Below are 27,476 nucleotides of genomic sequence, written 5' to 3' on the forward strand. Positions count from 1 at the left end.
CCAGCAGCTACAGCTCTGACTGGACCCCTAGACTGGGAACTTCCATATGCTGCAGGATATGGAAAAAGACAAAAACAGAAAACAAAACCCCGAAATGGTCTAAAGACTTAAATACAGGACATGACACCATAAAACTCCTAGAAGAGAACATAGGCAAAACATTCTCTGACATAGATCATACCAGTGTTTTCTTAAGTCAGTCTCCCAAGGCAATAGAAATGAAAACAAAAATAAACAAATGGGACCTAATCATATATAAACTTTTGCACAGCAAAGGAAACCATAAACAAAGTGAAAAGACAACTTACAGACTGGGAGAAAATATTTGCAAATGATGTAACTGATAAGGGCTTAATTTCCGAAATATAAAATCAGCTCATATAACTCAATACAAAAAAGCAGCCCAGTCAAAAAATGGACAGAGGAAGTTCCTGTGTGGCACAGTAGGTTAAGGATCGGTGTGGCACAGGTTGCAGCATGGGTTTGATCCCTGGCCTGAGAGCTTCTACATGCTGCAGGTGTGGCCAAAAAAAGAAAAAGGAAAAAGAAAAATAGAAAGCCTAAATAGACATTTCTTCAAAGAAGAGATATAGATGGCCAATAGGCACATGAAAAGATGCTCATCATCGCTAATTATTAGAGAAATGCAAATCAAAATGACAATGAAGTACCACGTCATACCAGTCAGAAGAGCCATTATTAAAAGTCAACAAATAACAAATGCTGGAGAAGGTTGTGGAAAAAAGGGAACCCTCCTACACTCTTTGGAATGTAAGCTGGTACAGCCACTATGGAAAAGAGTATGGAGGTCCCTCAGAAAACCAAAAATAGAATCACAATATGATCAAGCAATCTCACTCCTGGGCATTTATTCAGACAAAACTATAATTCAAAAAGAAACATGCACCTATATGTTCCTAACAGTGCTATTCACAATAGCCAAGACATAGTAATTATCTAAATATCCATCAACAAATGAATGGCCGGAGTTCCCATTGTGGCTCAGCAGGTTAATAGTGTCTGTGAGGATGTGGGTTGGATCCCTGGCCTCACTCAGTGAGTTAAGGATCCAAGATTGCTGCAAGCTGCCATATAGGTTGTAGGTGTGACTTGGATCTGGTATTGTTGTGGCTGTGGCATAGGCCTCACCTGCAGCTCCAATTCAACCCCTAGCCCAGAAACATCCATATGTCAGAAGTGTGGCCATAAAAAGAAAAAAAAAACATCCAAATGAATGGATAAAGATGTGGTACATGGAGTTCCCGTCACGGCACAGCAGAAGTGAATCGGACTAGGAACCGTGAGGTTGTGGGTTCGATCTCTGGCCTTGCTCAGGGGGTTAGGGATCTGGCATTGCTGTGAGCTGTGGTGTAGATCACAGATATGTCTTGGATCTGGCATTGCTGTGGCTGTGGCATAGGCTGGTAGCTACATCTCCGATTAGACTCCTAGTCTGGGAATGTCCATATGCCTCAGGTGCGGCCCTAAAAGAAAGAAGAAAGCCAAAAAAAAAAAAAAAAAAAAAAAAAAAAGAAAAAAAAATAGATGTGGTTCATACATACAATTGAATACTACTCAGCTATAGAAAGAATGAAATAATGCCATTTGCAGCTACATGGATGGACTTAGAGATCATCATACAAAGTGAACTAAGAAAAAGACAAATGCTATATAATATATGTGGAATCTAAAAATACAACACTAATGAATATATCTATGAAAGAAACAGACTCACAAATACAAAGAACAGACTTGTGCTTGCCAAGGAGGGGATGATGGAGGGAAGAACTGGGAGTTTGGGACTAGCCGATGTAAATTAGTTTATGTAGGGTAGATAAACATCAAGGCCCTACTGTATAGGACAGGGAACTATATTCAATATCCTGTAATAAACCACAGTGGAAAAGAATGCATATATGTGTATAACTGAAACACTTTGCTGTACAGCAGAAATTAACATAACACGGTAAACCAATTGCATTTCAGTAAAATTTTTAAATAAGTGCCTTGTCCCAAAGCAGGCTGGAGATTAAGTAGATGACGAACAGCATATGAGGTCTTGTACCTGGGAGCTCAAATCTGCTTCTCTCCTGGACATCAGGGATCAATATTCCCTAGAGAACTTTCCTCCTGGACAAAAGGAAGCTTCCTGGTAAAGTACAGTAGTGGAAATGCTTTGGAATTCAGCCTCCAGGGCTCAATAGCAATGTGACCTTGGTCAAATTTTCTTTCCGGTGAAGTTTCCTTACTTGACAGTTTGGAAAATTAACCTTTGCCTCATTGGTTTGTTGTGAAGATTAAATTATTTAACATATAGAGGACTTTCACTTTAAAGAGCCTCAGGCAATCTTGAAAGATTTTCCTCCCAGTTGCTATGTGAATGTTAATGAAATTATAGAAAAACAGTTCTGAAAATAGGAATATTCAATCATTTAACATTTTGGGGGAAATTTCTCTAACTACGGTTCTGATGAAAGATTGGTCTGGTACCTAATGTCTCACAGCCTCTTTTTCTTATCAATGCAAATAATTTATAACATTGTTTGATAATTTAGGATCAATAGAGCATGGCTTCAGAATTCTCAGCTTCTGGACAGGACAGATTTTGCCCACTGTCCTCTCTGAAAGGGATGGTGCCAATTGCCAGGGAATAAGTAGGAGGAACAATCATCTCTCTTCCCACTGTTTGCCCAAAGGTCAAGACAGATTCTGCTCCAGGAAACTGGCAGGCCCCTTTCTGAGAGACCAGAGTCTTGCCCACCATCTCTAACTTCCACTGGATTTGTTCTGTGCTGTTCAGAGTCTATAATTTCCACATACCACCTAGAGAGAGACTGGATGTCATGTGTTGTATCCTAGAGGACAAAGATGGAAAAAAGGTGAGCCCTGGCAACAGGAAATGCTGGGAGTGGATAGCAGAGCACAGATTTTTGAGAAGTGCATTTGGTCGAGTGAAAGCCCTCAATTTACCTTGACTAGGGATGACATTCTTTGCCTTTAAAGTCAGGCTTAAAAATCAAAGCAGTACGAAATACCCTAGATGCTGGAATTTGGAGTTAGGGAGGTGAACTTCAGTTTCTCTTCTAGCTTTAACTCTGAGAAGGGATTCTTCTTGGTCCTGGCACTTGCTAGCTATATTATTTTGGGTAAAGTATTCCACATTTTGAATTTCTCATTTCTAAAACAGAGATAGCCGTATATATGTCATAAGGCTGTAAGAGAGATTAAGTCAGTTCTCAGAACATAGTACTTGGTCCTTAGTTCATGCCTCTTAGTGCATAAATATATCATTATCAATTATTATACCTAAATCAGGACCTGCACTGGAGAAGAGGCAGGCAAAGCAAGCCATTCACTCTGTTAACTAATACCAGGCCTAGCTAAAAAGAACCGTATTTAAGGAGGAAATGGCAAAAAACCAAAACAAACCACAAACAGAGTGAGGTCTTTCAAAGAATCCTGAAGCAAAATTACTTACAATCAGGGTACAGAGGAACATTTACCTAACTCATGCATTTAAAAAAAACAGCCTTTCTGAAACAAGAATAAGAAAAGAAAAGGAGGTAAGAAAATGAAATGCAAAGTCAACAGATGAGATGGTAAGAAAACTAATTGAACTTGAAAAAGATTTTCAGGAAAATGAAACAAATCAACCTAATTGTGGATCCACTGTCAGTATAACCAGGCAGAAAGGAACCGTTCCAAGTGACACTAAAATACAGTGCTTCTACATCTCTAGAGGAATATTTATTCTCCAGGGACAAAAGGACTGAAAAATATCTTAAATCCTATTCAGTAAGGGTAGTGTTGGGTACAGTAATCATATTGGTAAGAGTAGGGTTCGTATTGTTTTTCCGAGACTCTGTGTAATGAGTCAACAAGTGATTATGATATTGACATTGAAAACTGAGATTTTTGGCATGGTTGAAAGGAGAGAAAGATGTAAGATAGATGAGGTTCAGCAAAAACTCTGTAACTCTGTATTTGAGTTGTCATTGTGAAATATTTTACCTTAAAATATTTTCCTATCTGTTGACAAAGAAGGCCTAGAAGTAATGACCAGTTCAGTATGCAGTGAGCATTTCTAGGGTTTAGAATGCCATTTCTACTACCATTTGCCACTGAGAAGAACTGGGCTTCTTGGAGAATTGGCTGATTCCAGCTCTGGGGAAGAAACAGTTTGAAAGGGCCTAACACAATTTGTCGTACTAGACAGAAAAGAAGCTATAAACTACTACTAGAGATGTATCAAAATACTTAGGAGATTACTTGAATGAGCTCCTGCTGGTTAAAAATGGGAGAAATTGGTCATCCAGAAGGATAAAAACTGCACTGTATTAAAACATACCAAATGTTTCAATGCATGTGTACATAACAGTAATTAATAATAGTAGAAAACCAACTGGTAAATTTTGAAGGATGTTAGGGAATCACTTATTGTTTTAAAATATAGAAAATAAATGGAAAACATCAAACCTTTATCCTGCCTTTATTTTAGGATTTCTTCCTCTGGATAACAGGTTGAGAAGAGAGAGCTTTTCTGTATAGAGGAATTTCAGCTGATATTCAAAGAATAATACATTAGACTATTTTGTGGTTTTTAAAGCATTAATGAATGCAGGCAATGGAGCCAGACAATGCTTATAAATGGCAAACATGGCAATACAGGAGACAGCCAGGCATTTATGTATGTCCTGATGGAAATAGTCTTGCTAACTGTATGTGTGTATGTGTATGTGTGTGTTGTGTGTGTGTGTGTTGTGTGTGTGTGTGTGTGTGTGTGTGTTGTGTGTGTGTGTGTTGCATGTGTGTGCATGCCCATGTGAATGTACATGAGCACACACAAAAGAGGAATGTGGAAGAATGAATAAATACACACTTCTTGGTGCTCCTGATGTCACAATTTTCTGGTACAAGCTATGGAGTTCGTTTTGCTTGCAGATCCACTGGAAAGTGACCTGTTTTTCTAGAACTTCATTCTAACTCTGACTCTAGATGAAGCCTCTAGATCTAAATGTCAATATTCAGGAGGCACAGGGGACAGAAGAACACATTAATGACAATGCAGGAATGCAATCAGCAAAATCCAAACTGTAGGAAATGCTACAGAAGAAATGACCGGTTCCCACAGAAAAACCAACCAACCAACCAACAAAAACAACAGCAGAAAAACCAAAGCACATAAAATTCAGAGAAAATAGAGAAATGGAGGAAATCTACAAGTTAAAAGGGATTTAAGAGTCCTATTAACCACATTGATTTCTGTTTCAAACAAACCAATTGTTTTTTGTTTTTTTGAATTGATAAATACTTGGAAAAATCTGAACACTGACTGTATGTATTTATGCTAAGGCATCATCATGAATTGTTTAAGTATGATTATGGAATTGTTTTAGGTATGATTGTGGAATTTTTTCTTCAAGAGGGGTCAACTCTTAGAGATACATAGCAAAACATTAATACTTATAGATGAATACTTTTGTATGTATTGAAAAAATTTTGTAATAAAAAGATAATGAAAAAAAATAACTTCCAGGAAAATAAAAACACAAAGCCAAATGAAAAATCTGGTTTTAGACTATGGGGAACAGAAACAACACTTAAAAATCATGATCACTGAGGCAGAGGACAATCTTGGATAGTTCTCCCACAATATAGAAGTGAAGTGTTTACCATGGTTTCCTGAAGATAGCAGGAGATTAAGATGAATTTTTCTCTACTCCTTGAGTTTTATTTTTCTACGTCAGCCTGCCCCTACCAAAGCTAGAGCAAGGAAGAGCTGCATGGGAAATACCACATGGCAGTGATTTCCTAAGAATAGGCACCTGGTTCACACTCTCTACCATATTAGTAGAGCAAGACTAGAACCCAGATCCCACTGCCCTGCTATGAAATGAAGTTCCTAGGAAACAGGTCACTTTCCAGTGGACCTGTAAGCATGTTAATCTCCAAAACTGGTACTGGCAGTCTGTGATATTGGGAACATCATGAAGCATGTATTTATTTTTTTTTCATAGTCCTCCTTCTATCTACTCTTTGACACCTGAAATCTTCGGGATTTGAGAATATAATATTATTCCCCCATGCATAGCATTTCAGTGACTCCCTTTGCCTAAAACTAATGTGGCAAGTCCCCTATGGCTGTCAACTCCTCCATTTACAAATCCCATGATCTTCAGTGTGGATGCTTTTCTTCACCTGTACCAAGCCTGCTCCAATCCATTCCTCAAGACTCAAATCGAATGTCTCCTCTTTCAGGAAGTCTTTCCTGATTAGTTTCATATTTTGCAGGTTCTCTCTTTCTTGTCTCCCTCTTTTTTTGAACTTTCACAAAGCTTATCTGTATTTCTGATATTCTTATTTTTGCCTTGTATTTATGTTAATGATTCATCTTTCCTGCTAGGTTTGGACTTTTACATTACATTATTTTATGTGTGCCTCTAATAGGCAATGAATATACAGATTAAAAAGAAATTGTTTTGAATGATTATTGAACTGTTCACCCTTATTTTTACATCTACTTTTTTTTTTTTGCTTATCATATTCCTTTTGGATTTGCTTTTACCTCCTTTTCTGCCATCTGAATTGAACATATATTAATTATGTTTTTATGAATTTTAGTATCTCTCTAGTCTCAAATAAAAATGTAGAAAAAGGCTTTGGTGCACTTCATTACATACTGTTCTTATGATTTTGCCTCTCTTGTTATTGTTTTCTAATGCTTTGTTTCCTTATTTTAAATATAAATATCTTATTATATTTACAGACAATTTTTACTCACTACTGTTTTTTATATAATAAACTTTTCTCTGCATCCACTATTTTTTTCCTTGTTGAAATATATTATTCAACAGTTCTTTCAGTGAGGGTGTGTGAATAGTAAACTTTTTGTTTTATAAGTCTTGAAATGTATTTATTTTGCAATAACTTATGACTGAAGGTTTATAAATATATAATTTCAGGTGACAATTATGTCCTTTCAGCACTGAGAGATGTCATCCTATTGTTTTCCGAGTTCTGCTGCTGCTTATGAGAATTTGAGAGCAATTTAGTTGTTTCTCTTTTTCTTTTTTTGTCTTTTTGTCTTTTGTGTTTTGTTGTTGTTGTTGTTGTTGCGATTTCTTGGGCCGCTCCCGCGGCATATGGAGGTTCACAGGCTAGGAGTTGAATCGGAGCTGTAGCCACCGGCCTACGCCAGAGCCACAGCAACTCGGGATCCGAGCCGCGTCTGCAACCTACACCACAGCTCACGGCAACGCCGGATCGTTAACCCACTGAGCAAGGGCAGGGACCGAACCCGCAACCTCATGGTTCCTAGTCAGATTCGTTAACCACTGCGCCACGACGGGAACTCCTAGTTGTTTTTCTTATAGCTTTTACGCCTTCTCTGTATTCTTGATTTTTGCATCATCATTGCAGCTTATCTGATTGTGGATTTATTTATTTATTTATTTCTATTCCTCTTATTTTGCTCTTGATTTTTAAAAATTCCTTTTTTTTTTTTTTTTTGGGCCACACCCGCAGCATGTGGAAGTTCCCAAGCCAAAGCAGGCAGTGATAATGCTGGATCCTTAACCCTCTGAGCCACTGGGGAACTCCCACTCCTGCCTTTTGTAATGCTAGAAAATTGTTGACCTTTTTTTATTTTCTTTTTTCTTTTTTTGTCTTTTTTTAGGGCTGCAGTTCTCAGGCTATGTGTCAAATTGGAGCTATACCTGCCAGCCTATACCACAGCCACAGCAACTCAGGATTCAAGCCACATCTGTGACCTCCACCATAGCTCACAGCAAGGCCAGATCCTTAAACCACTGAGCATGGCCAGGCGTTAAACCCACATCCTTATGGATACTAGTTGGGTTTGTTACTGCTGAGCCACAACAGGAACTCCTTTTTTTTTTTTTTTTTCAAGCTAAGGGGTTGAATCAGAGCTGCAGCTCCTGGCTTATACCACAGCTCATGGCAATGATGGATCCTTAACCCGTTAAGCATGGCCAGGGATCAAACTCACATCCTTATGGATACTAGTTGGCTCAGTTGTAACCCACTGAGCTAAAATGGGAACTCCTTGGCCATTGTTTTTTTATATTGCTTCTCCATTCCCTCTATTTTTTACTTTGAAAATTTTATTAGACATACATTGGAACCTTTCAATCTATTCTCCATATCTCTTAACTTTCTTCACTCTTTCTAATCTTCTGATCTCTCTCTAAGTAAAACCTTCAGAGAGCTTCCACTTAATTGATGTCCCATTTAATTCACCAGTTCAGTTGAATTCTGTCCTATCTGGAGTTTAATGAATCTGAATCATCCATTTTATTAAAACAATTTCACTGACTTTTTTTTTTATTTCCCAGGACTTTAATTGGTTCTTTTTTTATACCAATCTGTCTGCCTTTTTTAAAAACAAAAAAAGTTTAGTTTTTAGTTGGATTATAAAAAGTCCCAAGCAAAAACTGTGACCAGTCACCTTCACCACAGTTTCTTGTCCTCTCTACAGCATGACTTAGGCACATCCCTTCTCTGTTGTCACTGTTCTTCTGTTAGCCATAGGCCGGCACATAAGTGTATATTATTCATGCCAATACTTTGGCAAAGGGGCTACAGGGAGTTGTCCATGGTCACCAAAAAACCTCACATATTTTGATAGCTTTTTTCCTTTTTCTCTCTTATTTTAGGAAGGATGCTTGGACCGTGCAAATTGAAACCATGAACATTCCAATCCATGAATCTGCTTATTCTAAGTTATGAAGTCTCAAACTGTTGCACACTCATTTTATCTATAGATATTGATATTATTAGATTCTAGATTATTTTGATTAAAATATTAAGACTAAGATTAGTCTTAGCTAGAAAAATCATAATTTGATAGGCAATGAAACACATTTACTAAAGTTATTTTGTCAGATTTCTTAATTACAAGAGTATTATTGGAAGTACATCAGCAAAATTAATAAAGGACTTTGCATCTTAATGATTTCTAAAACTATCAACTACTTCCAAAACTAATCTTGCATTATTTTCAAATAATTCAGAAATAGTTGAGATTGCTTGTGAAAACCATAGCTTGGGTGATAGTTTCAACAAAATTTAAGTTCTGTAATTCATTTAGACCTAATGATTTGTTCCTTCCTGATGTCCTCCTACTAATTAACATTCAGGCTTTATGGCCATGACACACCTTTCACTCACATGTGAAGAAAGCCTATACATTTTATGTTGCAGTTTTCTTTCTATTCTTGGCCCAGTTCACCTTCTAGAAGTGTAAAATCATCACAAACTATCCAGGTGCTGACCACAAGAAAAGGTAACTGCAGCAGACAAATACCCAAACTCTGCTAAATCCCTTGAGCTGCCTTTTACCTTTTCTGTGACCCTCTCCCTGGGCTTCTGGGCACTTTTTCTTCTGGAGCCAGTGCTTGGGACTTCTTTGGAGACCTCCCTGCAGGTTCTGGTAGCTGCCTTACCTATAGGCATGGAGATAGGAAAGTGCTGGGAGTTTACACCAGAGACTGACAGGTGCAGGCATGTGAAAGACCAGTTGCCTTGCTTCAGGGTAGGCACAACTCTTAGATACATTTTACATGACGGAAGGCTGAAACTCTGCCTGAAACTGTACCCTAGTCTTGTGGATTTTTGTTTCCTTGCTGTTCCCCCCAACCCTGTGTGAGGTCTCCCTGGAGTACATCCTGAACAAATCACTTGCTCATCATCGCTATCTCAGAATGGGCTTCAGGGCACCAGATCTGTATCAGTAACCCTCCTGAGTGAAAATCAGGTAATGATCATTTCTCTTCACATTTAGGAAATCTGACTTGTAAGGAGAAGGGTGAATATTTTCAAATTTTTATTGCCCATGATAAAAATTCAATCAGGTGAAACTTGGCATGACTCTGCTGGACATGATTTGGCAAGATGGTCCTTTGATTGCCACAGAGCTGGTCTGCTCAGAAATGAACACTATACAGAGTGAGCTGGAAGGCAAGGCATCCAGAGAGAGCTCAAATTCATCTACATCTAGGCTGTGGAGGTGATGAGTTTTCTGTGAGAACTTTGAACCAGGATGGAGGAATCTTTGCTTGGACACTTTTGCCATTTCTTATCTATGGTGACTTATTCTATTTTGTTTCACCAATTTTTTTGTTCTTTTCAAAAATGGATGTTATTCTTACTTTATCTCTTCGAAGATCTTAAATATACCAATTGTAAAGTCAACATGTGATTGTTTTAAGTTTTTGCGTTTTGTTGAAAGTGAATGCATCCCCTTAATGTTGATTTTGCTGGCCATCCTTCTAAGTATTCACTTTCTTCTCTATGAGCTGGAGTTCTAGTTTACTCTGGGCTCATACTGACTGAAGGTTTCTGTTTTCCCTCTCTCTGCACTCCCTTCTCCCTGCCCAGAAGTTCTGTGGTTGTCTCCATTTGGTCAAATGGAACATCAGATGTAACCCTGTCATCTTTCATGCTGATATCAGAACAATTGCACACCCATTGGTTGGTCCTGGGTCAACAGCTTTCTCTCCTCCCTCCCAGAACTGCTGCTGTTGCAACATCATCTGTTCCTTTGCCATGTGAGAGTATCTGTTTTGGTTATACTGTCCCTTTTGTGTGTGTGGAGGTGTGCATGCGTGTGCATATACAGGGGAGGGTGATGGTGCAGATAACTTGTTTCTTTAATTCACAGGTCTCCATTTCAAGGTGAGCCATATGAAGACTAGGCATAGAAACTATTAAAGATATCTTGGTTTTGGGTCTGAAGCCATAACTAGATAGGTCTTTGGGACATACTTTTCCTTGGGTGCAGAGTATATTTTTTATGTAAAAGGGTGGAAGACCATGGAAGTTTATATAATTTGTTCATAGTATTTGTTGTCTTCTTCTTGGACCATTCTTTCAGAGCCCTTTTCTTGTGTTCTTCCATCCCATTTATACCAGGCTTGGACACGTGATTTTCAATGGCTAAAGGAACATTAGTAGAAGTCACATGCGCTACTTCCTGGCAGAAACTTTGAGAACCATTGCTGTTTCCAGTTCTGTGTTTTTTTCCATGCCAAATAACAGCATGTTCCTATTAGCAGTCTGGAACCTACAATGAAAAGACACGTGGAACAATGCCACAGCCAGTCAACAACTAAAATGATAAATAAAATTTATTGTTGTGGGCCACAAAATTTAGGGATAGTTTGCTACCATGGCGTAACTTAATGAAAGCTGGCAGAAAAAGAAAATGAGACTCATATATGACAATATTAACTGCTAAGAGCAATGCAAGAAAGAACTCCTTTAACTGTACTCTTGCCAAACTTGCTGTCATTCCATTTGTTTCCATATTTAACATCTTAATAAACATACATAGTATTTTATCCAAGTAGTTTCCATTCCTATGACTATTAGAAAAGTCAGTTTTTCACATATTTGCATTTTAATTTGGGGAGTTTATTTTTTCTTGTGGACTATGTCAACCTCCTATTTTTTTATTTTATCATTTGCTTTTTCTCAGTGAATTTTAAGAATTTTTTTTAACATATTAAGGATATCTTTTCTTTACCATGGGCATTAAAAATAATTTTCCTTGTTTGTTTTTAAATGCTGTATATGATGACTGTTGATATTCACAAGTTTAACCATTTCATGTAGCCAAAATGCATGTGCCTGGTAGTCCACAAAATATTTATTTAATGAACTGATGAATAGTTTATTTCTTTGCTTTTATGTATTTAAAATGTTCCCTCATACTGAAATGAGAAAATATTCCCCTATATATTCCCCTCATTTTGTTTTGTATGTTTTATATCAATCTCTGGATCAGGAGTTCCAAATCTTGTACACTATTCAGTAATATTTTGGAAGCTTTTAAAAAGTACAACTTCCATACTCTCTGAGGAGATGACTTGATATTCCACATTTTTAAAAATAGTCTTCCTTTCCTTTTCTCCAGGGTAGTCTGAAGCAGTTAGCCTGGAATTTGGAGATCACTATTAAGTATATTTTAATTTTAATGATGTCTGATTTACTTGTTTTTGTTTTTTTCTTTTTTTCCTTTTGTGACTTTGTTTGTGACTTTTTCCTTTTGTTTTTTGTTTTTGTTTTTTTCCCTTTTAGGCTTTCAATGTAGTATCCAAGAAACCTTTGCCTAAAACAAGGTCATGAAGATTTACTTTTATTTTTTTCTCCTAAGAGTTTTATAGTTTTAGCTATTACATCTGGGTCTATGATCCCCTTTGAATCAACTGGTGTAAGTTAGGGGTCCAACTTCATCCTTTTGCATGTGAGTATTCAATTATCCCAGCGAAAAATTATCCCTTTTTTGAAAAGACCTTTCTTCCTTTATTTGTCTTGGCACCTTTGTCAAAAATCAATTACCTATAAATGTGAGGGTTTTTCTAGGCTCCCAATTCTATTCCATTGGTCTATTGGTCTACACTTATGCTAGCATTACATCCACTCAATATGTGCAGGCTTGTACTAAGTTTTAAAATCGGGAAGTTTTAGTCCTCCAATTTTGTTCTTTTTCATGATTTTGGCTCCTTTGAGTCCATATGAATTTTCACGTGAATTTAGAATCAGCTTTTCAATCTCTGCAGAAGCCACCTCTTGACATCTTCTCCTACCCCCTGATCATAATGCTCTCATTTCCCCTGGCCACAGGTACCTCCTGACATGTTTTTGTTAGCATGAATTACTTATAAAGTAGATGGTGAATTTTTCAGTGTATTTAGAGTAGAGTGGCTTTAAATTCGCTAGTGAAACAGACAACATAGAAATTTAATCTCTTGACTCAGTTCCCCTTCTATGAATGAAGGGTTGGGAAGTGTGTGGACTGACCAGTCAGAGATTTACCATTTGTCCCCATCTTTTCCCTCCAACAGTAGTTACAAGCTATGGGTTCTCCCTCCAACAGTAATTACAAGCTACAGGCTTTCCCTTGTTTTGTTTTGTTTCTCCGGGCTCATCACATTTGTGCTGATACCACTTGGACTAAATCTTTCCTCAGGTTCCTTAGGAGTTTTCGAGGCTATGATTCAGTGAAGGGAGAACATTCTGAGCAAGCCTTCTTTTTAAAGAATATATGGCATTTCTTCTGTAAGTCTTTTTCGATTATCGGGTCTACTTAGTTTTTTCCAGTGTTGCCTTGCTTGTATGCCTATGTGTTTGTGTCTCTGAAAATGCCTGTTAACTTAGGCTGCATCTGTGCCTCATGGATTTTTGTCACTTCATGCATCACAAGAGTAAAACAAGTGTAAAGAGATAATAGATGTTTTATATCCCCAGCATCGAATGCTGGTTTGCATTATTAAAACTAAGCTGTCTCTGAGTCAACACAGAAGTGTTAAATGTAAATGAGACTTGCCAATTCTGAGAAGGGAAGGGAAATCTGATTAAAATATGTTGGAAGTCACTTTTATCAGGCTCTAAGCACATCTCTTTATGCTCCTGATGGGTAAAAGGGCTTTGGACCACAGAATGTGGCCTCTAACCACTCTGAAGAATTTCTCTAGCTATGGACCTCTTGACTGTTTGTCACTTGTAACATGTGTAAGAGCAAAGGTAGGATCAGTACCTGGTATCTAACAGGAGCTTTATAAATATTTATTATATTAAATAAATGGATGATTAATTCTGTGATTAAATCTTACAGTACTCCAAGTACTGTGCCATGCACATTTCACTTAATTTGTACTATAATCCTGTAAGCTTTTTTTTTCTTTTTAGGGCTGCACCCATGGCACGTGTAAGTTCTCAGGATACGGGTTGAATCGGAGGTACAGATTCTTGCCTACGCCACAGCCACACCGGATCCGAGCCTTATCTGTAACCTACACCACAGCTCACAGCCACACCAGACCCTTAACCCTCTTAGTGGGTCCAGGGATCAAACCCGAATCCTCCTGGAACCTAGTCAGGTTTGTTAATCGCTGAGCCACAAAGGAAACTCCTAATCCTGTAAGTTTTTCATTCATTGACTGATACTAATACTTGTCAGCTGGATAACACTGCCACATTCCATATTATTTGAAACTCATAGTATCCTATGATAGACTCCATTGGTTGTTTTAATTCTATTGAAGGATAGTTGACTTACAATGTTGTATTAGTTTCAGGTGTACGGCAAAGTGAATGGGCCATACATATCCATTTTATCCATTTTTTCCCTATATAGGTTATTACAAACGATTGCGTATATTTCCCTGAGATATACAATAGATTCCTGTTAATCATCTATTCTACACAGTAGTGTGCATATGCCTCCTTATGCCTCCCTCTCCCCCATGGTTTCCCCTATGGTAACTATAAGATTGCTTTTGAAATCTGTGAGTCTGTTTCTGTTCTATAAATGAGTTCCCCTGCATCATTTTTTAAATTTGATTTCACATTAGACACCACTGATTTTACCCCTATTTTTTTTCCAGATACACAATACAGAGACCCAGAAGATGTTTAATGCTTTAATTCAGTATTTTTCCAACTTTAGTGTAGCAAAAACCAGCTAAGGTTCCTATTAAAAGGAGAGCTTCTGATTCAGCAGATCTGGGTGGGCCTGAGAGCAGTAGGTTTAACAAGGTCCCAGATGATGCTGATGCTGCTGTTCTGCAAGTTGTACTTTGAGTAGCAAGGTTTTAAGTAGAACATTTTCTTTGCCTTCGTGAAGGTGAGGGGTTAAAAAAATAATATATGAGACAAAAAAAAAAAACATTCTCTCCTTCTACCAAAAAAGAGCTAGAGGCTAAGCATCCTAAGAGCAAAGTATCTTCACAGATAACATTCAACTGAAATCCTGATGAATGAGCTTGATAAATCAGCCATTCTCTAAGTCTACAGGATATTACTGCATACAATACACTTAGACTAACAAAGTTAGAGGATTCACACTTCCAATTTCAAAACTTGCTGCAGAGCTAACTTTTCAAATCTAAAACCAAAGCTACAAATAGAAAAAAGTGAGAAGATCCTTGTGACTGTCTCAAGAAAAGGTTATTTTTGACCAATATAATGCAGGTTAATTTTTATAACATGCCTTGATATATTATTATGGAAAACAGGAACTTGAAAGGTGTAGTTAAGAGTAAAAACTGGAGTTCCTACTGTGGCACAATGGATTGGCAGTGTCTCTGGAGTGCTGGGACACAGGTTCAATTCCCGGCCCTGGCTTGGGAACTCCATAGGCCACAAGGAGGCCAAAAAAAAAAAAAAAAAAAAAAAAAAAGAATTAGAATATATCCTTGTATTACTTGATGATTAAAAAGAAATAAGAAAATTTGAAAAGAGCAAAAAGTTGTTTGCATATTATACATAGAAACTGAAAACTAACATCAGTCTTGGGAAATTCCAATCACCTTCGTAGTCTGCCTAAGGAAGCAAGATTGTCCTAAAGCATGAAGGTAAAGGCTTGCTATTTATGACAGTGCTCTTAATCAGTACTGGGGCTTTCTATGTGGGACTCAACAGACACTTATTACTGCTGCTACTTCTCCCAATCAGGGTTTCTCACCTACCCAGATCAGATAATTTCACATCTCTGCAGCGCCCCAGCCCCCTTGCCCTTGGATGTGTCTGGAGCTAGAGGCACACAGGGCTGAAGACGCAGCAGACCTAGGACCCAGAGCAGCTCTGAGGCGATGAATGATAGCTCTTCAGGTCTGCAATAAAAAATGGCCTCCAATAAAACTACATTGCCAAAAGTGGGAAAGAAACAGAATGGAAAAAGTAAAAAAGTTGAAGAGGCAGAGCCTGAGGAATTTGTTGTAGAAAAAGTACTGGACCGACATGTAGTGAATGGGAAAGTGGAATATTTCCTAAAGTGGAAGGGGTTTACAGATGCAGACAATAGTTGGGAACCTGAAGAAAATTTAGATTGTCAGAGTTAATTGAAGCATTTCTTAATTCTCAAAAAGCTGGTAAAGAAAAAGATGGAATAAAAAGAAAGTCATTATCTAACAGTGAATCTGATGATAGTAAATCAAAAGAGATACTGCTGATAAACCAAGAGGTTGTGCCAGAGGTCTTGATCTGGAACGAATAATTGGTGCCACAGGTAACAGCGGAGAATTAATGTTTCTCGTGAATGGAAAGATTCAGATGAGGCAGACTTGGTGCTGGCAAAAGAGGCAAATATGACGAGTCCTCAAATTGTAACTGCTTTTTATGAAGACAGACTACCTTGGCATTCTTGCCCAGAAGGTGAAGCTCAATAATTGTTTGCATTGATTTTTATATATATTTATACATATATATAAAATCTGGGTCTCAATTTCTTTTGATTTATAAGTGTGAAGAAATATCTACATTCTAATGAAAATCGAGTTTGATATGTTCGTTTTGAAGTAGTATTCGGGAAGTTATTGGGGTTTTTTGTTTTTTTATCTGTAGCACTGGTCCCTTTGAACAAATAAAAGCTTTCTGTAGTTGCTTCTTTTAGCAGAAAAGAATATTTGATACCAGGGTATATTATTTCCTCTGCATTAGGGAACAGAAATGTTAAGGAAAATCTCCATAGTCATTGCTCAATTAGAATTTAGAATTTGCATTTAACTCATAAATGCCTAAGGACCATTCTGGGTTTCCCATGTGTGTATACATAAAATACATATGTATGTGGCTTGGGGTATTTTGTTGTTGTTTTGGGTTTTTTAAATACATTTACTAAAACAAAAACAGCATTTCACAACAATGCATAAGCACATGTTTCTGGGATCCCATAATTTTAAGCAATATAAGAAATCACTTCAAGTTAAATTGAAATTTTTGAAGTCTTAACATTTCAAGTTGAATAACTTTGTAATTCATTGGACAAGCTAAATATAATGTAAACAACTTAAATTGGACAATTTTTAAAGTAGCCGTATCAGAATCTACATCGATATCTACAGTCATGTAAATGTAGTTTTATATGCAAAATCCCTGAAAGGAAAACTTTATCACTACCAACAACCTCCCCACCCAAATGAAAAAACTAGAAAAATTCTATTGTGTTTTAATGAGCCAAGCAAGACTTAGTTAAATGGATATTTAAAGGTTCCTTCTGTTGAACTATTCCTTTACAAGAAGTTAAAATCCCTGTACTATATTGACTGAAATTCCATAATACATGGAATTTCTAAGACTTGTTCATGGACACCTAATCAGATAGAAATGTTGGCAATTGAGGATCTGTAGGAATAAATGGAGTAAAGAAATTTGATAATCTAAATTTGACCTGTAGGTTTTTTCTTTACCCCACCCATTCCTTACATGTAGGCTTAGTCTTCTCAGTATGTGGGTTACTGCTTCAGCAAAAGCCAGGAAAAACAACAACTTTGTAGTAATCAGAATGTTACTAAATTGTATATTGTACATTTATTGCAAATACTGTGGGGGCTGTGGTCAATATTTTCATATTAAAAATTTCATATGTCCTTGTGTACTAAAGATCTTACTACTTTACAGAGACTTCACTTCTTGAAACATCTAGATGCTTTGGAATGTTAAGTGCAGAAGGCAGTGAGGAGATGCACACAGTGGATATCCCTAGCCCTAGGCTGGGAGATTGTAGCAGAAGGCAGAATACTAAGTGATAGCCATTGGACTACTGGGCTTTGCCTACTAGGCAAAGATTTTTAAAACTAAAGGCCATTTGTGTCTTTTCTCATAATATTTGCTAGAAATGCTTTGCAACTAGTGTTTTCCCAGGCATCAATGTTCTGGCTTATGGGTGTGTCCCTGAGTTAAGTAAAATGGGGGAGCCCTGAAAGGTAACTGGGATTGAAATACTGAGAAGAATTATTGGCTCAGAGAATTCAGAGTGAGGATAATCTTTAGAAAGCAAATTTGAATTTCTAATTTAAGATGGCGTATGAATCCTTTGAGTGAATTCTTCCTGAATCCTGGATTCTATTGAATGACTATTAGGATACAGGAAATCATCAAAAGGTGCTGCCCACCTACCAGAATGTTGGTGGATTTTTGCATGATAAGGTATAGCCAAGACCACATAGAGAAGAATCTGACTAATTTGTGAGATGCAGCATCAAAAATAAAGTCGGCCTGAGAATTAATGAATGAGACTTCTAGTAGAAACTCTAATATTAGAGAAAAACTAATATTAGAGTTTATACACACTGATTCTTTGAGTTATATTTTAAAAAATAAACACTATAAATTTGTTGATCTTGGGATTTAAAGGTATGGGAATAAAAGAGAAAGAAAGTGAGTAAATTTTCCACTCTCTGATGAAATCTTTCAAGCAGTTAACTTCCCAGGTTTCTCGCTAAATCCTTTGTAAGAAACATATTTTGGGATTTTGGAGGATTGTCTTGGTGTATGGTTTGTACACAATTAAGAATTCTAGGCTCTGCAACCACCAAGTTACAAGCTAAATTATATGACGGAAAGTTTTAAAACAATCTTATTTTAAATGGAGAAAATAGATATTTTTAAAGGACAGATAAAGGTTGATATAGGCCATTTTTTTTTCCTTTTCCAATTAAGTTTTGTGATATTTTGACAGGAGTAAGAGGGGTAAAAATGAAGGAAAGCTGTTGACATTCCCTCCTCTGTTTCTATAAAATTTACCACCGAAGTCCGAATGCTACAGTGCCATAGTGACCAACCATGCTTTGCTACAGAGTTCCTTGAAGGAGTCCAATACAATATGTCATCTTGAAACAGAGCGTCTTACCCAAAGGACAGAATATGTCATGATGAGCATAGAAACATCAAGTTAAAGTTGGGTATTTTTTAATTTTGTAAATATCCAAAATGTCAGGAGAAAAAAAGAAATGACGTACATACAGATTTCTTTATTATTCCTTAAATAAACCTCATCAATGTGTTTCTGGCCCCATTTCTTTGTATACACACTGAATTGTTTTATAAATGTGCCTTAATTGTTTTATAAAGGACTGCAAGATGCTTTTGACAATGAAAATCTAAGTTGTGGCTTAGCAGATATAGACTAAAATGTGGGAGCAATTAACTGCTTTATACTGGGTCTCAGTTGGTTCCTTTGTAGAATGTAGATGACACTATGTAACTTCTTCAAGGGTTAGACACATAGTAAAGCTATAAAATGGATGTGAATTCAGGGGACTATCCGGCATGGGTACTCGTGCAATGGGCTGAATGTTTGTGTTCCCCTCCCTAATTCATATGTTGAAACCTAACCCTCAAGGTTATGATGTTAGGAGGTGGGGCCTTTGGGAGGTAATCTGGTCATGAGGGTGGAGACCTCATGAATGGGATTAGTGTCCTTACAAAGTTGGCCTAGAAAGCTGCCTTGCCCCTTCCCCTATATGAGGTTGTAGTGAAAAGATGGTTGTCTAGAAAGTGGGCTCTCTCCAGACACTGAATCTATTGGCTCTTTGATCTTCTGCTTACCAGCCACCAGAACTATGAGACAAGTTGTCTATAGCCAGCCAGTCTGTGATATTTTGTTATAGCAACCAGAATGGACTCCGACAACTGTGACAGATGACAGTTGGGGGAGATGGTATTCAAGTGTTTGGTAACTTTGAAGATCACAGTTGTGGCAGGGCATAGTGCTGACTCTATATGGTGTGACACAGACCTGGGCCCAAATTTCCTACAGCAGAATCTGAGGCAGTGCAGGATGACAAACGAGTGTGACCATGGGTGTCTGCCATGAACCCTAGCCTCTGTCCCCCAGTATAGAATGGAGCCCTCCTCCACCCTTTTCCTTGGGTAGCAGGAGGTTTGGAGCGGAATGTGGGAAAGGAAGGGGGGGTGGGGGACACCTTGCACTTAAAAAATAGGAAGTTTCTTTTCAGAATTTCTCAACTTCTTTTCTTAAAACTTTGGCTGCAATACAGTTTTGTTTGCATATGAGCACTGTGTGTTGCTGTTTTATTGTATTTGTTCCTTTACTAAAATAAATTATATCTTTCGTAATATTTACTTACATAAACATTCATCAAATTTAGCATTAAATGCGAGTAGAACAAACAAAAGGAAAAAAAAAAGCCTTGGGATAATTTCCACGCTGGCTGCTGAGCTCTGCATAGATGAGACAGCTTCAGAAGGAGTGTGCTTGTCATCACCCTTGGTCTCCTCAGAGGTGAGGGTCCCATCTAGAGAAGACACACCTACATGAGACCCTGGCCCCTGTTTTGTTTGGTTTCCCCCATTCCCTCTGGTACACTGCACTGGAGAAGTTGATCCCATGGCCCGTGATGTGCCTGAGTTTCTGCGTGATGACCTACACAAACCTGCTGAGACATCACCTCTTGTGTGTCCACTTAAACTGCTTCTGTTATCAATGTATTCAACAGAAGTTCCTCAAGGTGTATGGCATGTGGGAAATTTTTTCCCCTAATCTTGCATCCTGGAGCAGTTTCTCCAATTTTTTTTTTTGGTGAGTTTGGTCCTAGCATTCATCTTGAGATGCAGAGGGAGTTGGAACATCACCATTTCTTTATGTCTCATGGGCTTATCTTTGTCTCATCATAATTTTGTGAGTTTTTTTCCCCTTAATTGTACATATTGTATAACTCCCCTAATGGACTGTGAGATCTCTCTCTCTTTCTCTTTTTTTTTTTTTTTGGACTGTGAGATCTTGAAGGCAGAGGCCCAGTCTCATGCATAATCTGCCCCTTCAATAAAATCTATTGAAACACTTATAGGACTTATGCTGAAAACTGTAAAACCCACTTTTTATTTCACCCATTTTTTTCATTTTTTATTAATTTTCACTTCTTATTAATTTCTTCTATTGGCTTGCTTTGGGTTTATGTGCTTTTTTTTTTTCTAGGTTCCTAAGGTGGGAGCTTAGATTATTGATTTGAGACTTCTTCTTAAATATATGTATTTAGGGCTGCAATGTTCCTTTAGCAGTGCTGTAGCTATGTCATACAAATTTATAGGCCATATTTTCATTTCCATTCAATCCAATGTGTTTTTAAAATTTCCCCTTGACCCATGGATTATTTAAAAGTGTGTTGTTTGTTTCAAAGTATTTGGAGACATTCCCTGGTGGTCTAGTGGTTAGGATTCAGTGCGCTCCCAAGTGTTGGGAGATTTTCCTGTTGTTATTCAGTTATTGACTTCTTGGAGTTGGAGAACCCATTGTATTTATAATTATTCCAAATTTGTTTTAGGTATGTTTTGTGGCCCAGAATATGGTCTATCTTGATGCATATTTTGTAAACACTTGAACATATGTGTATTCTGCTGTTTTGAGGTGTCGTGTTCTATAAATGCCAATTAGATCCTGTTGATTGATGGTGTTGTTGACTTCTATATCCTTGCTGATTTTCTGTCTACTTGTTCTATCCCTTGTGAAAGGAGTGTTGGACTCCAAGTATAATTATGGATTTGTTCTTTCTCCATTCAGTTCTATCAGTTTTTACTTCACATATTGCTTTGATGTTTGGTGGATATACATTAAGGATTGCTATGTCTTCTTGATGAATCGAAGCTTTTATCATAATATAATGTCCCTCTTTTTCTCTGTTCATTTTGTTTGCTCTGAAGTTTACCTAATCTGATATGAATATAGTCACACTATATTTCTTTTGAAAAACATTCACTTATTACATTTTTGCAATCCTTTTTCTTTCATCATATCTATCTCATGTTTGAAGTGAGTTTCTTGTAGATAACATATAGATGTATCATATTTTTAATATGCTCTGCCAATTATTACCTGGGATATGGAAGAATAACTAATGACAAGAAAATGTTCAAAATATACCACTAAATTTAAAAGAGCAAATGAAAATCTATGTTTAGAATGACTCCCTTAAAAATATTTGAAATGGGGGCATTCCCTTGGTGGCTCAGCAGTTAAGGAACCTGACTAGGATCCATGAGGATGTGAGTTCAATCCCTGGCCTCGCTCAGTGGGTTAAGGATCTGGCATTGTCATGAGCTGTGGTGTAGGTCACAGACATAGCTCTGATTTGACCCCTAGGCTGAGAACCTCCATATGCTGCGGGTGTGGCCCTAAAAAGCAAAAGAAAGAAAGAAAGAAAGAAAGAAAGAAAGAAAGAAAGAAAGAAAGAAAGAAAGAGAAAAGAAAGAAAGAAAAAGAAAAAGAAAAAAAATATTTGAAATGGTACATATTGGAATCTTAGCTCCGCTAGTATCTAGCTATGTAATCTTTGGTCAAATACTTAAATTATTTATACTTCTGTTTTCTTATCTGTATTATGGGGGTGGTAATAGAATTTACTTCATATTTTTTGTGAAGAATTAATGAATTAATACACATCGAGATCTTAGAATAGTGTCTGGCACAGTATGTGATACATAGATTTTTTTTTTTTGTCTTTTGTCTTTTTTATGGCTGCACCTGTGGCATATGGAGATTCCCAGGCTAGGGGTCAAATCAGAGCTGTAGCCACCGGCCTACACCACAGCCACTGCAACTGGGATCCAAGCTGCCTCTGTGACCTACACCACAGCTCACAGCAACACCGGATCCTTAACCCAATGAGCGAGGCCAGGGATCGAAACCTCAACCTCATGGTTCCTAGTCAGATTCGTTTCCACTGCACCATGATGGGAACTCCATCGTCGATACATAAAGATCAATTATTATTACCACTGTTATCGAAAGTATTAAAAGTTAATATCAAGGGGTTGATGATAGATTATCTAGATGTAAGATTTTAAGATTTTTTTTATTTTTATTTCTAAACTTTTTCCAAACAATATTAATAAGAAAAATGCTTTAAATAAAACAGACATGCACATATATACCAAAATTTCAGAGAAAGATTTTTAAATGTTACAAAATTATGCATGTATATATGTATGTGTGCATGTATGTAGGAAAAATAAGGGAAAATAAGTAATTTATTAACACAAAGATAGATTCGGCAATCCTTATCAAGTTTTTTAGCCCCTCCTAGTTTTTTCAGATGAGTATTTGTGCATAGTTATATGAGTGAATATGCAGTGTATGCATATCAATCTTGTTTTTCTACAACATATTATACATAAGTTTTTAATGTTGTTACAAAGAATACATGTGGTATTTTACATTATAAAATAGTGATTTATGAAGTGAATGTAATATATATAGCACAAATCATATTATTAGACATGTTCAATGCTCTCAGAGGATTATTAAAATCAGTACTTTGTTAGGTGAAAACTGGTAACTTATTATTTACATTTCTTAGTTTCTTATGAGGTTGAACTTTCCCCCAACACATTAGTTTACAGGTTGTATTTTACCTTTTGTAAATCTCCTGTTGATGGCCATTTATCTTAATGTTTTTCTTATCGATTGGCCTACTCTCTCTGTTTAATAAGGGCATTTACCCTTGTCATATTTCTTCCAAACATTTTTTCAGTCTACTGTTTTCTTTATATTTAGCTGCTTTTGGTATAGAGAAGTTTTCAATTTTTCTGTAGTCAGATCTTCAATATTTTCCTTTGTCCTTTCTTATGTTATTGCTACATTTAGAAAAATGTCTTTTTAAAAGAGCTTTGAAAAATATATCACTCTGATTTTTTCTAGTTTTTTCATTGATTTTTTTTCTCAAAGAAAATATTTAACTCTTTATTTGAAGTCTATCTTGGTAAAATGAGAGAAGGTGGTGGCAAGTTTCTCAAATGAACAAAGGAAAATAAAGACTCAATGAGAACATGATGTAAAATGAATGAGGACAGAGTCTGCCTCCCCAGATCTTCCTAGGAGTGCTATTTGCTTTTCACTCTAGACTTACTGGCTCAAGTTCAGAGAACAATGCCTAGGTTGACAAAAGGATCATGCATGGTCCATGCTGTGAGAAATTGCTTAAAGACCATGAGACTGAACGGAAGTTGCTTAAAATGTTTGGATGCTTCTCAGCATGTTGTGTAGTAGTTAAGAAATCAAGCTTAGAGGACACAGGGACCTGGATTCATATTCCAGCCTGTCCACTTATGGGATTGATGGAGAGCCATAATAAGGCTCAATTTCTTTATCTGTTCAATGGGAATAATAACAGTGGCTTCTTCATGGTTATGTCTTTATGAAGACTCAATGAGAAAATGCAGGTAAGCTTTTAGGGAGATACATGGCTCATAGAAGTCACTTGATAGATATTGGTTGCCAATAGCATTAATTCTGGTTTTTACTCTTTTGTACAAGCCCAAAGAAGAAAGTAAGGACAAAGAATGACGAAATTTTGCCTATCTGAGGCAGGATATTCTGGGACTCTGGGTCTTCTCAGGAGATAGTGACTTTTATTGTGGAACATTTTCAGACAATTTTTGGAATAGGGCTGAGGCTTTCCGTGAATGGCTGACTAGGGATTTTCACAGCTCTTCCATGCTATTCTTCTGTGAGGTTGTCTTCACATGCAGTAGCATGGGAAAGACCGTTTCTTCCTGCCCCTGCATTCACTTGGCAAATTAGCTAAGGGATATAAATGAAATTAAGGCTTGGACCAGTCATTGCAGAGTAATGAATGCTAATTAGCTTGTCAACACTGAAGGTGTTTTTATTATTTTTTTTTCTCTTTTTTTTTTTTTTGTTGTTGTTGTTGCTATTTCTTGGGCCACTCCCGCGGCATATGGAGGTTCCCAGGCTAGGGGTTGAATCGGAGCTGTAGCCATCAGCCTACGCCAGAGTCACAGCAACGCGGGATCCGAGCCGCGTCTGCAACCTACACCACAGCTCATGGCAACGCCGGATCTTTAACCCACTGAGCAAGGGCAGGGACCGAACCCGCAATCTCATGGTTCCTAGTCGGATTCGTTAACCACTGCGCCACGACGGGAACTCCTGAAGGTGTTTTTAAAGAGAGGAAGATATGATGCAACCTAAACCTTGGGAGGAAGATGCAGAGTGGATTGCCTGGGAAACAAATTTGGGGGCAGAGAGATGTAAAATAGGTTATTCCATTGGTACAGGTGGAAAGCCTTGAAGATGGAGGGGAGAGAAGGTGGGGACTTCATTAGGTACAGGACAAAATAAAAGGACACATGGCAGGATCTGACCACATTTTATTGGGAGGGGGGATGCGTATGTGTTGTCAAAGATGAACAAGCTAGATGCCAAAGTGGTGAAAGCAGATTTCATTAACTACTGATAGTAGGGGAAAGAGCTGAGTTCCATTCTATTTGTATAGAGATGACTGGATGTTTTAAAGGGAGAATGAGGAAGTAGGGAGACAAGCTGAGCTCAAGTAGAATAAAGGAAATAAAAAAAAATTACGAAAAGCCAGTGAGAGGGTTGATTGCTGTGAGCATCATTAGGACAGTGTTGGCTAGCTGGCAATTGTTTGGGTTAGGAATCTGTCCACAGAGACAGGGAGACAGAGAGGCCCTATCCTTCCTGATGATAGCATTTAAAAAGAGTGGCTTTCAGGTCCTTGAGAAAGACCCTCCTGGGTTGTGGGGGATACACACATGTATATCTTAAAGGGACAGAAGAAGTATTTACAATTGTAAGCTCCCCCCCTTTTTTTAATAGTAAATTTTCTAAGAAAGGAGTAGAGGTCAGGGGCCTATGGTTAGGTGTTGGTTAGAATAAATGGCAAATTCTTTTAATAGCCTTGAGCTTTTTTGATGGGAACTCAAAGGAGGGAAGAATCTTAGTCTTCTCAGGGATGTGGCCTCCAGCTGGAGGAAGCCTTGCTAGATTGGTCTGGCCCCTTCATGCAGGAGTTTGGATGGAGTCACTCTGTAATGAGAGATCTTTTGTGGTTCTCAGCTTCTGCACAGGACCTGGGACACAGGACAGCACAGAGGGTGAAGAGTTGGAATGCTGGGTACCACTCCTAATTCTATAATTTATGAGCAGGAAAAACATTGCCTCCCTCATGTTGTGATGATCAGAAGGGATAATATATGTGAAAGGACTTGGAAAATTGAAATAATTATTTTTAGTACTGAAAATCATAATTGGAGAACTTGGATCTCTCTCGTGTTGTGAATTTATGTAGCAGCATAAATGGTCAGGTCCTTCAAGGGAGGGACTCTGAAGGCGAAACAGCCAGCCCTTCTTTATAATTCCCTTTGTAAAGTGATTACTTACAACTGACTGCATCAAGCTTGTTTCCTTGGTTTTTTTCCTTTTCTTTTCAAGACTTGCTTTCTCAGCTTAAGGCATTACAACCTTAAAATCCACTGCCAGCAGAGAAACTGCTTTAAAAAGAATGTTAAGTATGCTCAAAGGCTGACCAATATTTTTTTTAATTTTAAAAGCTTTTTTTTGGTATTAGTATACTACAAAAGCAAAAAATAGACTTTGATATTTCTCATTACTTTTTTGTCCTATATCCATGAGATATGTCACTTGGAAACATTCAATCCTCTGACAAAGGCTGTGACTTGATTACTCGCTTTATAGGACTAACGGAAATAGTCAAATAATGTACTAGTTTATGAATTTCAAAGCTTAATGAATGTAAAACACCTTCTGAATTTGGATGGAAATGCTAGTTGGAGCTTTACTTTTAATTTGTACTTAATCTGTGGTCCCCAGGGGGCCAGTTGTTAAAAGCTTTTTGAGAGGAATGCTCAGGATTAATCTCCTCTGTTTTTATAATGCCTTCATCCTTTCAAAGTGCTTTTCATGACTTCGTTTGATCTTTATAGCAAGTAAGAGAATTTGCTGGAGCATGGATGAACTTGTGTGCACGGATGAGGAAACAGAGGCCCAGGGATGTTGCCTGCATGTTAACAGCAGTGTCATGAATTACTGTGGCCCTGTCAAGAGGTGGTGGTTCTTGTATAGACCCAGCAGGGACGGGATACTGTAAATGTAGCACAAATGCATAGTTAAGTTTTACAGGCCCAGATGAATGTTTGGGGCTTAAAATGAGATTATTGCTTGATTTGTTAATATCCTGTTCAGGAAAGTAAACATTTTTGAAGGCTTTAGAACCTGGAATGGTCTCTTTCAAGGTTGGGTATGTTTCCTTTTTGGAATAGCTTTACTGAGGGATAATTTCTATACTACCATGATCTGCAAATTTAAAGTGCATAATTAAGTGGTTTTTAATATACTCCTGGATGTGCAAGACTATCACCATGGTCCATTTTAGTATATTTTCATCTCCTCAAAAAGAAACTCAATACCCTCTATATTCTTTTATCTATCACTTTCTTATTACTTCCCTATCCCTGCATTATAGCTAAACTACTTCCTGTCTCTATAGATTTCTCTATACTGAATGATATAAATATATGGACTTTTGTGATTGACTTCTTTAATTTGACATGTGTTTTCAAGGTTCATCTAAGTTATTGCATGCATCAGCATTTTTGTTCCTATTTATGGCTGAACTGTATTCCATTGTATAGGAAATCACACTTTGTTTCTCTATTCATCAGTTGGTAGATATCTGGGTTGTTTCCACTTTTTGGCTATTACAAAGAGTGCTGCTATAAATTTTTATGCACAAGTTTTTACGTGTACATATGTTCTCATTTCTACTGGATGAATACCTAGGGGAAGAAGTATAGGGTCATGTGATAACTTTCTGTTTAAGGAACCGCTAGACTGTTTTCTAAAGTGGCTAGCTCATTTTACATTCCCACTAGCA

At 37.4% G+C, this 27,476-nt stretch overlaps 1 pseudogene; it reads left to right on the plus strand.

Annotated features, from left to right (window-relative positions):
• LOC100152023 lies at positions 15,635-16,190 on the plus strand (annotated as a pseudogene).

The sequence above is a fragment of the Sus scrofa genome, chromosome 14 (genome assembly GCF_000003025.6).
Source record: "Sus scrofa isolate TJ Tabasco breed Duroc chromosome 14, Sscrofa11.1, whole genome shotgun sequence".
NCBI classification, from domain to species: domain Eukaryota; kingdom Metazoa; phylum Chordata; class Mammalia; order Artiodactyla; family Suidae; genus Sus; species Sus scrofa.